This window comes from Belonocnema kinseyi, chromosome 5 (genome assembly GCF_010883055.1).
Source record: "Belonocnema kinseyi isolate 2016_QV_RU_SX_M_011 chromosome 5, B_treatae_v1, whole genome shotgun sequence".
Lineage (NCBI taxonomy): Eukaryota > Metazoa > Arthropoda > Insecta > Hymenoptera > Cynipidae > Belonocnema > Belonocnema kinseyi.
This window is the reverse complement of record NC_046661.1, coordinates 146,834,374-146,845,342: the sequence shown is the minus strand read 5'-3', so window position 1 is coordinate 146,845,342 and position 10,969 is coordinate 146,834,374. Positions and strand designations below refer to the sequence as shown.

At 34.6% G+C, this 10,969-nt stretch overlaps 1 long non-coding RNA gene across 1 annotated transcript; it reads left to right on the top strand.

Annotated features, from left to right (window-relative positions):
• Positions 1–8,299: 8,299 nt before the first annotated feature.
• On the top strand, positions 8,300–10,481 carry LOC117172288. The gene is made up of 3 exons (XR_004467006.1): positions 8,300–8,386; positions 8,699–8,785; positions 10,365–10,481. It is a non-coding gene; the product is annotated as an uncharacterized LOC117172288 (long non-coding RNA).
• The last annotated feature ends 488 nt before the right edge of the window (positions 10,482–10,969 follow it).

Sequence of the window (10,969 nt, the reverse complement as noted above, 5' to 3'; positions counted from 1 at the left end):
TCTATTTTACATATCAATCGTTTCTTCATAAACTGTAAATAAACCTCAAATAATAAATGAACCTTATTCGCTTGGATTCCAGAATCATATTTCGCTTTTCGCTTGACAATTCTCAATTTAGCCGCGCTCTTATATTTTATCTTATATTCGAAAATTTTCGCACATAAAATCCTACTCTGAAATTAGTCTTTAACTACCAATAATTCCTGCCAACTTTAAAATCTTCTATCAGGATATTCAATCTTTCCGTTTTCAATGTATGCTTTTCGGCTGTAGGTTCCTTGACATTTCTGTAAGTCTCTCACAGAGAACAATTTAAGTAAAACTTTTATATCTTTAGGCAATGTTCCTATACAATGTAAAAGGGTGTCCAAATGATAATTATTATTGGAGGGCTTACGCTGCTGCCTCAAGAAATTTCTATTCACTCGCTCGCACACTTCTCTGCAGGTGCTCACTCACCTGCTTCGCATGGGACAGGACGAGGATTTAGGAAAACAAAACAAAATTTTCAAGTCTGGATTTATCCAGTTTTAAAAGAGACTCTCTATTCAAAAAAATCTTTATTACAACGGTTCGACAAACCATGTTGCAAGAAAATATTTTCTTTTCTATCTTCAAAGTTTAGCCTCTTTCTTAACCAGGGGCGGAGAGATATGCTCCCTTCTGCTCATAAGCGTCTAAGGGCTTAGAAAAATAGATAGTAATTTCGAAAGCTAACTTCCTCAGCCAGGGTTGGTAGGTATAAATTCTGCGTATTTTAGTCTATCAGTTACTTGGAGAGAGAATTCTCTTGGGACCAGATTTACACGGTATATGTTCTTCCGCTCAAGGGATCTCTATTTAAGAAAATCTTGACAACTTAGGTTTTTAAGCCTAAGAGCGCGAAATTTTCCAGGTTTTTCTTGAGGATAGCTAGTCCTCAAGAGGAAACTGTATCGTAACTCACGCAACCCTCTCAAACGCCGATTCTGTGCCGAGCAGCTCTATTTATGGACCAATCCCCATCCTCGGGCCTCGCTGCTCCTCTAGTGTTCTTTAGTGGGAGGCTGCGAGCCTGCGCTCTTTCGTTGCCCTGCTGTGATGCAACGTTTAGCCTGTCCCTTCAACGAGGCATGCGGGGTTGTCTAAAGAAAGGCTGTATGCTGTAACCCACTGGTTACAATATATATTTGAGAGATTATGAAATATTTTGCGATTTGTGAAATAAAAAAAACAGACTGTGATGTGCAATTTATAAAAAGAATGCGAATTTCAGTATATTATGGTATAAATTTAAATTTTTCAAAATTAAATTTTATACATATATATATAACCCTGGTGGACCGAAGGAAGCGAGTGGACCCTCTACAAAGTACCCATAAAGACCCCATTGGGTCCACATTCGGTTTCTTTTTAAAAAACACGAAAGAACAGCAAACTCAACTTTTAAATTGTTGAAATTCGGATTCTACGTTAAAATTCCATATAGAAGGTCACGGAATAATCGCAATAGTTTTTTTTTGCAACGGTAAAAAGTTTTTAAAAATATAAGACGTATAACGCCTGATGACTGCTGCACTTCAAACGCATCGCCTGTAAGTAGCAGTCAACACGCGTTATACTTTTTATATTTTTTTAAACTTTTTACCGTTGCAAAAAAAACTAATGCGATTATTCCGTGACCTTCTATAGAGAATGTTAACGTAGAATCCAAATTTTAACAAGTTAAAAGTTGATTTTGCTGTTGTTTCGATTTTTTTAAAAAGTAACCGAATGGAGACCTAATGGGGTCTTTACGGGTACTTTGTAGAGACCAACATGAAACTCAAAACATAGTATGACACAAATACCAACTCTATATTCTATTCCTGAAGAATCAACCCATGGTACTTCAATGAAAGAGGACTGAAACTCGCGCGGGAGTATCGTATTATATATACTTTCTATTTGAAAAAAGCTTTTGACAACGTTGTTTGGAATGTGTGCAATTACGAAAATGCGAAAATATTTAAATGTAGTTATTCGCGATTAGAATGAATGCACCGGGTAGGTCATAATAAACTCATGGACCTAAGTACTAAACATTTCTCTTTTAAATATGATATCACATAAGTGAAAGCAGGGTTAGTCTTGAAGAGAGTATATGCTTGTTTCCTTAAGGATTCAGCTTTATTTTCTCAATACACGGTGTTTTCAGTCGAATATGTACAGTTAGGTCATATGGAACGCGTTCAGCAGTTTTCTGAAGTTCATTCTCCTCAAACAGTTTATTTGTCTTATCATCCTATCCTTAAGGTTGATATTTCTACTACTCATTTAAGAGTAGTATTCAGTACCTCAAATTTTACATCCAATAACAGATCCTTGAATTCGCATCTTCACATCGGGCCAAAAATTATCACGGATTTACTCTCCATTATAATACGCTGGCGATCCCATCGCTTTGTGTTTGTCGCCTACGTAGAAAAATGTTTCCACAGATTTTGACTGACCCGCGTGATAGAATATATCAACTTATAGTTTGGTATTCCTCTGAACAGAACGTTGAGGCTTGGAATTTAAATACAGTCACGCATGGTATTGCGTCCGCTATTTACATCGCTAACAAAGTCATTGAACAATTAGTGAATAATGAAGGGTCTAATTTTCTTGCAGCCAAATCAGTCCTCGAAAATTATGCTTATGTGGATGACATTCTTTTTGGCGCTGATGAAATGGATGCAGCTAGAAAATTAAGAATGCAAGTCATTCACCTTTTCGAAAAGGGTTGATTTCATCCAAGAAAATGAGCAAGCAATAATGAATTATTATTGTCAGATTGTCCCTCAGGAACTAATGAGAGAAAATTTGACTTTTTAATGGATGAGGATATCAAACTGAAAGTTTTGGGTTTTCAATGGGAGCCCGCATCCGATGTTTTTCGATTTAAGGTTGAGCCCCGACCTATCGATTCTCCGACAAAATGTTTAATTCTCTCAGTTATCGCAAAGCTGTATGATGCTGTGGGTTGGTTATCTCCAGTTGTAATAGTCGCTAAGCCTTTGATTCAGCAGCTATGGCTTCAAAAGCTGCAGTGGGCTAGGCCTTTACCTGCAGATGGATGGAGATGCACGAGTAACTTCACTGACTCCTAAAACGAGAGTGGCTTCTATCCTACCTGTGACCATGCCTAGACTTGAAGTGTGTGGAGCTCAATTCTGAACTAATTACATTTGTATCTAATCTAGTGGCTCATATTCATGAACTTATTCCAAACGCTAAGTGGAGTATGTGCCCACTAAGGACAATCCCGCTGATTGCGCTGCCAGGGGTCTATTCCCAGAAGAGTTAAAGGATCGTCCCTTATGGTGGCATGGTCCACAGTGGCTAGTCAAACATTCTGCTAGTTGGCCAGAATCAGGAACCGTTTTGTCTTAATATATGGACTTTGGGCGTAGTAAGAAGATTGCTCATCATACTATGAAGCAAGCTGAGCAACCCTTCGACATAGCTGACAGGTTTTCGTCTTAACCAAAGTTGTTGAGACGTTTAGATAATGCCCCAATTAGTTACGATGAAAAGCATCCTATTATCTTACCGCCTAATCGAATAAGTGAGATTATTGCTCATCAAGCAAACATTAGATCATTGCATGGTGGTACGCAACTTACTTAACGCACGTTACGCCAGGGATTTTGGGTATTAAGAGCTCGCACGCTTGTCAAGAGATTGATTTATGTCTGTGATACATGCGTGCGAAACTGAGCTACTTTTTCACAACAGCTGATGGGTAGTCTTCCAATTTTTCAGCCACTCCAAGTCGTTCCTTTACACATACTGGGGTTGACTGTGCGGATCCTTCCAACGTACGCATATCACCGGGGGAACAGTAAAAGAGTTACAAGAGTTACGTAGCCTTATTCGTCTGCTGCGTGACTCAAGCCATACATTTGGAACTTCTTTCAAATTACTCCTGTGAAGCTTTTCTAGCAGCTCACCACCGCTTCACAAATCGTCGTGGATTACCAGCTCACATTAACAGTGACAATGGTAACACATTTCAGGGAGCTGAAAGAGAATTGCGTAATTGCCTTTTAAATCTACGTAAAGATTTAAACTTACAGAATCAACTCGCCAGTCAAGGAAGTACTTGGAATTTCATTCCGCCTTCTGTACCCCATTCCGGGGAATGTAGCAGGCTGGAGTGAAGAGCTTCAAGCATCACCTTCTCCGAATATTGGGCTTTAGAACACTTTCGAAGAGTTTTATACTACTCTTACGCGAATTGAGGCAGCTCTTAATTCTCGTCCAATAGGACCGCTTTCAGATAATAGCGAAGATTTAACGTATTTGACCCCAGGACACTTTTTTATTGGTGCACCACTTTTTAGTCCCCCTAAAAAATCGGCCGAATTTGTTGCTGAGAATCGGCTATCTCGTTGGCAGGTAATTCAACATATCATGGAAACCTTTTGGCGAAGATGGGCCACTGAATATTTACACTGTTAACAGCGCCGATATAAGTGGACTCGAGAACAATTAAGCCGCAAATTAGGGTCAATTTTATGCTTATTTATGCTTACTTACTTCAAGACTAATTTTCATAGTCGTCGATAGCTTAATCAACAATAAGGGTTCATTAATTTTTCATACAATGATTTGCCAACTTCGCCTATGAAATCTTCCTTGTTTATAGTCATGATGCGCATGCACACGAGGTGGGCGGTATGTTTGAAATATGTGCAATTACGAAAATGCGAAAATATTTAAATGTAGTTATTCGTGATTAGAAAGAATAACTCGTCAACTATAACAATAAAATTGAGCTTTATATCTAAATTCCAAAATTAAAGCTATTTTCCCTCGCAGTTTTTTTCCCTCTTTAATCCGTGAATCCAAAGATATTATTTGGATGAAATTTATAGACTACATTAATTTTATAACTGCTACATTATTTACTATACAAACGTCAATTGGTCCAATTTTATATTTAGGAGCCAAACCTTTCTTAAGTGCCCTGAAATCATTATCAGTAGTCTTTAATTCTTTTAAGCTCGTCTTTATTCTTGAGCTATCTTCTGCGCTTTCCAGGATTGTTTATTATTTTTCCTCTGCAAGTTGCTAAACAAACTTTAGTTGTAATTTTCCATTTTTTGTCTGACGAGGACCATGGTTCCTTGCACGTGCTCAGCCAAAGTAAAGCGTCAGCAACATTCTCATCTAGATAAAAAGCAGATATTTTTTATATAATGCATAATTGCGTGACGTTATTTATTGATGGCCTCTTACGACCATGTGAGAAAAACCTCAACACTTTTTTCCACACGAAACGTGAAATGCAATGAAATAGTTCGTTAGTTTTTGATTATTTAATTTTATTATTTCACCTAGCTGTTATTGCTGATAAACCCAAGTTGAACACAGAAAGGAGAAGACAATTGATTTTTACAACTATTTAACGATAAAGACTTGTTTATTTAAACATCTTGTTACAATATCAGTTTACGGTTTGTTGAGTCATAACCTTTATGAGAGAAACATGGCATCATTCTCGATTACATATGATGCAGTAAATCTAATTTAATGAAACCATATTAATTTATAGTTCCGTTATCTTAGTTTATTAAGTCGAAGTTCTAACAATATCTCAGTCTTGTAAGTAAGATTATTAATACGGGAATTAGTTTTGACTGTTTGGCATCATCAACAATAAACAGTCTTTGCCATCTCTGATGAATAGCAAAATTAAATAGTTTTACAATTATTAATAGATTATTCGAAATACAATTCCATTGGAATAGGATTTCAAGATTACCCGTGTATTATTTCTACGGCGCAAAAATATTTATAGTCTACTGAGACTAGATAAAACGGCTTGTCTGAAGTCATATGTGATACGCAATATCTCGAATCCTTCTTTGGGGTACCAAGGGAAAATCCTGTAAAGAAACGTCTCGGAGCCTGTACCGCGTGCCCGAAGAAAACAAATGATATACTGGATCCTGTGCAGCATGCCCAAGAAAGACAAGAAAGAAATATCCCGGAGCCTGTGCGGCGTACCCGAGCTACAAAGAAATGTCTGGGATCTGATGCGGCGTGCCCAATAGTCTAAGTAAGGACAAATGGTCTCGGAGCCCGTGCAGTGTACCCGGTAAATAATAAATCACAGTATTTTGGAGCCTTAACAGCGTACCCGAGATATAACAAACAAAATAAAAATCAGCTCGAAACCTGAGCAGCGTACCCGAGAAATAGCAAATAAGTACATTTGCACAGGTAATATCAAATAGGTCCCGGAGCCTGAGCAGCGTGCTCGGGGAATAACAAATAAATATAAAAATGGCTTAAGACCTTTGCAGGCGTACTTAAGAAACAAAAGGTTCACCAAAATCTAGAGCCTAGTATTGCGCACCTAGATAAGTCACAACAAGGGACATGAAATTCTTTCAGAGCGGCAGCTGGGATAAATTATGCGGATGTGCACGACGTTTTCCCGTTGTCCATTCAAGTGGTGTCGATCTGCATCCCGCTCACCTTTTTATAGCACTTAGAGTTGTGGCAGACTGTGTAAGAGTGACGTCTACGCTTCCTGGTGTTGTTCCACGTAACAACTCTAGTGGCATCTCGCCTTCCGTGTGGCTTCACTAGTGTCGAACTTTGCCAGATAGACAGAACAGTTTATTTCTAAATGTTAAATAAAGAAGACGCCAATACCTCCCTCTTGTATTACTAAACACCTCCTTCACCCATGCTACTGCCCTTTTTCACCCCTTGCATGCAAAATTACTTCCATACTTATCTTACTCCTTTCCACCTCCTCACACGCCTCCAACCAGTAAGTCAGTTTTGGATCAGCATTCTCGCACAATTCACACATCCTTTTCTCTCTAGAAAGCCAGACCCTATTGAAATCTTCTATTCATCCGCATCTGAGCCGTTCTTCTTATTCATCTCATATAACTTTCTTCCTTCTTCATGCATTTTTCTCACGTGATCTATCAGTAATGAATTCGTTCTCAAATACTTTTCCTTTTCAATTTTTATCTTCCCACCTCCTGTGCTTTTCTCCTTCTTCCACAAAAAAATTCTTAACCAGCTCACTGCAGCTCTCTCCCAAAAATTTCTCCTTATATTTACAAGCTCGACTTCCGGTTCCTGTATCCTGCTTAACCCCTCCCTTCTTCTATCCACATAGTTGCACTCCATAAAATAAGTCACTCATCACCATCGACTCGAACAATTTCATTCCCTTGCAAAATCGTGTGCGAACTACTTCTTCCTTATCCATCTAGATACACTCCGAAATTCCCTCCCCTCCTGTCACCCTGTCTTTGTGCTTCATATACCTATGTTACCCTCTCGATCAGGTCTCTCTTCACTTATCTCTTCTCCATTTCCTCTCACGACCTCCTCTTATCTACTGAAAGAAACGAGCGTATACTCTTGCGTACACTCTTGATCCCTTCTTCCCTAATTCTCTATCCACGAAGTATTGCAGTACAAACAAACAAATTATTTCTAAATTAATGACCTTAGATTCCGAGGAAATGGATTTCCCTTTTATGTCCGTCATGCAAAAAGAAATTTTTATTATAAATATCTATGAACAAGTATGTAAAAAATATGAATTGGGTATGGCACCAATTTTTCGAGGGCTATATTCTTCTAACCTTCACTATTTTATTGTCCAGATTTCGTTTGTACTATTCAGACGCTTAACTAAAACTGATTTCATAATCCTTATTGAGAATACAATATAACACTATTTTTATTAAGGGGGCCTTCGACTTGCTTAATTTTTCACTTAGTACTATCGCAGTGATAACTATTATCTTATAAGATTATAATAAATTTATTATTTTCAAAAAATATATAAAAATGTATATGCATAAAACTTATGATTTATTGACCAATAAAAAAATTTCTTGCATCTTCCTTTATGTAATAAATAATACATTATGTTTTCAACGCTGAATAATAAATTTGTAGCAAATTTTTACAATAAAAGTGGTCAAAATTTTCTCCAGCAGTTTTAGAACATCACACAGAAGGATTCTTGTAAATGTTATCAAAAATAAAAAGAATCGGCTAAATGACAGCGAGATTACGTAAAAAAAGACACAAAAAATATTCCCTATAAAAACGAGGCTCATTAGTTTTCTTCGGAAACGCCTAAACAGTAGATTTACGTACTTATATTAACTGCTTTCACAATTATACTAAAATTTCATTGTTTCAAACCAGTAAACTTGGGTTTTGTTATAAAACTTATTTAATAATAGGATTTCTTTATTTCTTCTTGCAGAATCAAGTTCAACATATGATAGAATGATAGAGTTAAAGAACGGTTATGCACTCACTACTGGACCTTTTCCTTATATTCTTGGAAGAGTTGAAAATTTCGAGATCGTCCCGCTACATCCAGGTGCTAATTTAAAAACTAAGAAACAATTTTTTTCAAATATAATAGAATTATGCTTCAAACCTCAATTTTTTTCGTACTCATAAAGTGTTTCGTAGACCAATTCTGAAGTTACTCTAATGTTCTCAAAGTTGTTAAATTTGTACTATATACAATTTGGTTAAAGTAACCAAATATTTTTGTAAATCAAAAAAATTCTAAAACAAAATTTCGTAGAGAATTATTACTAGACTTAGAGTTTAGTGAAATCTAGTAGTTATAAGTTGCGAATTTTTCAATTTTTAGAATAATTAGTTAAAATATTTTTTTTCACAGATCCAAACCGAGAAAGATTTGATCCATCTATTCATTACCGTGCAATATATACTTATAGAAGAGGACGCAGGACGTTTATAGAAATTGGTTAGACCTGTTTTTAAAGACTTTTTAGTATTGAAGAAATAAAAACAGAAAATTTTTAGATTTTGTGTACAAAAAGTTCATTTCAGTTTTCACTTAATCATTGTTTTCAAGAGCCTGATTGGCTTTTAATGACTGAAACGCTGTCTCTTAAAACTTTTGGCTGAAAATAGTCTTTTTTAAGAATTTGCATATGTAACTTCAAATTATTTTATCGCTTTATACGAAAATGGGTTTCTTGATTTGAAAATGAGTCGATTTGAGACATGTGAAATTGAAGCCATTAACGTTTTTCAGTTTCCTTATAGTTTTACTGAAAATTGAGACTTCAAATAAAAAAAAAATAATTAGATTTAAATAGCGCCTGATTTTTTTAACATTATGAGGTTCATTAACGCTTTATGCCAAGATTTAGTGATTTAAATCAAAATAACATTCACAAATAACAAGGATACTAACAAACTGAAATAACAACACAAAAATAACAATACTAATAAATGAATGACAAATTAAAAATAACATTCGAAAAAGGTTCACGAAATTTGATTATTTTTAAGACATTTGAGCTTTTTAAAACAAAAATCTTCATTTTTAGTGAAAACGATCACAAATCAAAAAACAGTAAAAAATTTGGTACATTTATAGATTAATAAGCTGGCACTTCAAAACCTTATTCAGTTACTTTAAATAAAAACAATTTAAAATCAGAAATTGAACATTATATGTGGAAGAAAGTTGAGTGTTTTGGTTTTTTTCTGTTGCTTGAAATTTGTTTTTCTTTATTTATTTAAAAAATCATAGGATACTGGAGTTTTTCCTTATTCTTTCGATTATCAGTTAGAATTATGTAATTCCCAATTTTTCTCGCGTTTGACACAATAAGTTAATAGTTTACAAAAAAAATTGAATGTACAAAACATTACTATTCATTAAAAAAAGTGCAATGATTTTATTATCTTTTAATTTGACACAAATATGATACATTACATCTAAAATTAAGATATAAGTTTTCAACAACTAAAAAATGAATTTCACTTTCTTATCTGTTTTACCATGTACGCGTATTATTATAATTTTTCACGAAAAAGTATGAAAAATGTTACAAATGAATTTGTAAAAATGAAATTATTTTGAGAACAGAAGTATTTTCCAATATTGAAATTTCATTCTCAAAGTAATTTTTTCTCTAATCAACGAAGTTTAGAAATATTTATTTGAAAAAAATTTAATAATAAAATAAAGTAACTTACTTGGCAATTTTCATTTGCAATATTTATGGTGTAAATAATTTATAAACTTAATTAACTTATAAAAAACTGAAAATAGTCACAAAAAATAGTACTTATGCAATGATGCTATCAATCAGGTTTTCGGCAGCAATGTAGGCGATATCTTGTTACAACTTTTCGCAAAAAGGCTACACAATTGTTGAGATTTATAAAAAATTTAATTTTCTCGATATTTCTTAGTAAAGTTCAAATTTAATACACATTATATTAAATATAAGATAATGTAAAAAATTTTTTAAGATAATTTATTGCTTCTATTTTGCTTTCAAATCTTCTGCTTTTGGCCATCTCAGGGCCACCGTTACCCCAACCACCACCAAACGCAGAGGAGCTCTTAAATTTTCAGAATGATGATGAATTGTGGCGCCCCAGTTTTACCGGAAATGGTCCTTATGCAGTACGACATGGAGAATATTTTTATGAACTACATCCACGTCGATTCCGTAAGTTGAAAATCAAAACATAATCTAAACTTATATTAAAGAATCAAGTAGTGGCATATTTTCAAAAGTGTTTTTTCGATTATAATAAAAAGAAAAGTACAAATTTAATGCAGTAACTTAAGGACAGCTGTTTGGAAACTAGATTTCAATTTTTGGTTTAATTTAGAACAATATGCTTTTTCATTTTTTGCGGGTAAATGTCCTCAAAATGTCTCGACTTTCAGTAAAATCAGGAAATATATTCAGGAAATATATTACAAGACAATATCTTTGATCATAAAAATTTATAATCGGAGATATCAAAATCCATAATTGAAGGTTTTTAAATCTAATCTTCACATTATAATCCGAGACTATTAGGTTTTAGTAAAAGAACCTTAAAGTGGGAATTTAAACAAATTTCAAATTTTTTAAACGAAACAAGTTTCAAATATGCTTTCCATACTTCAAAAAAA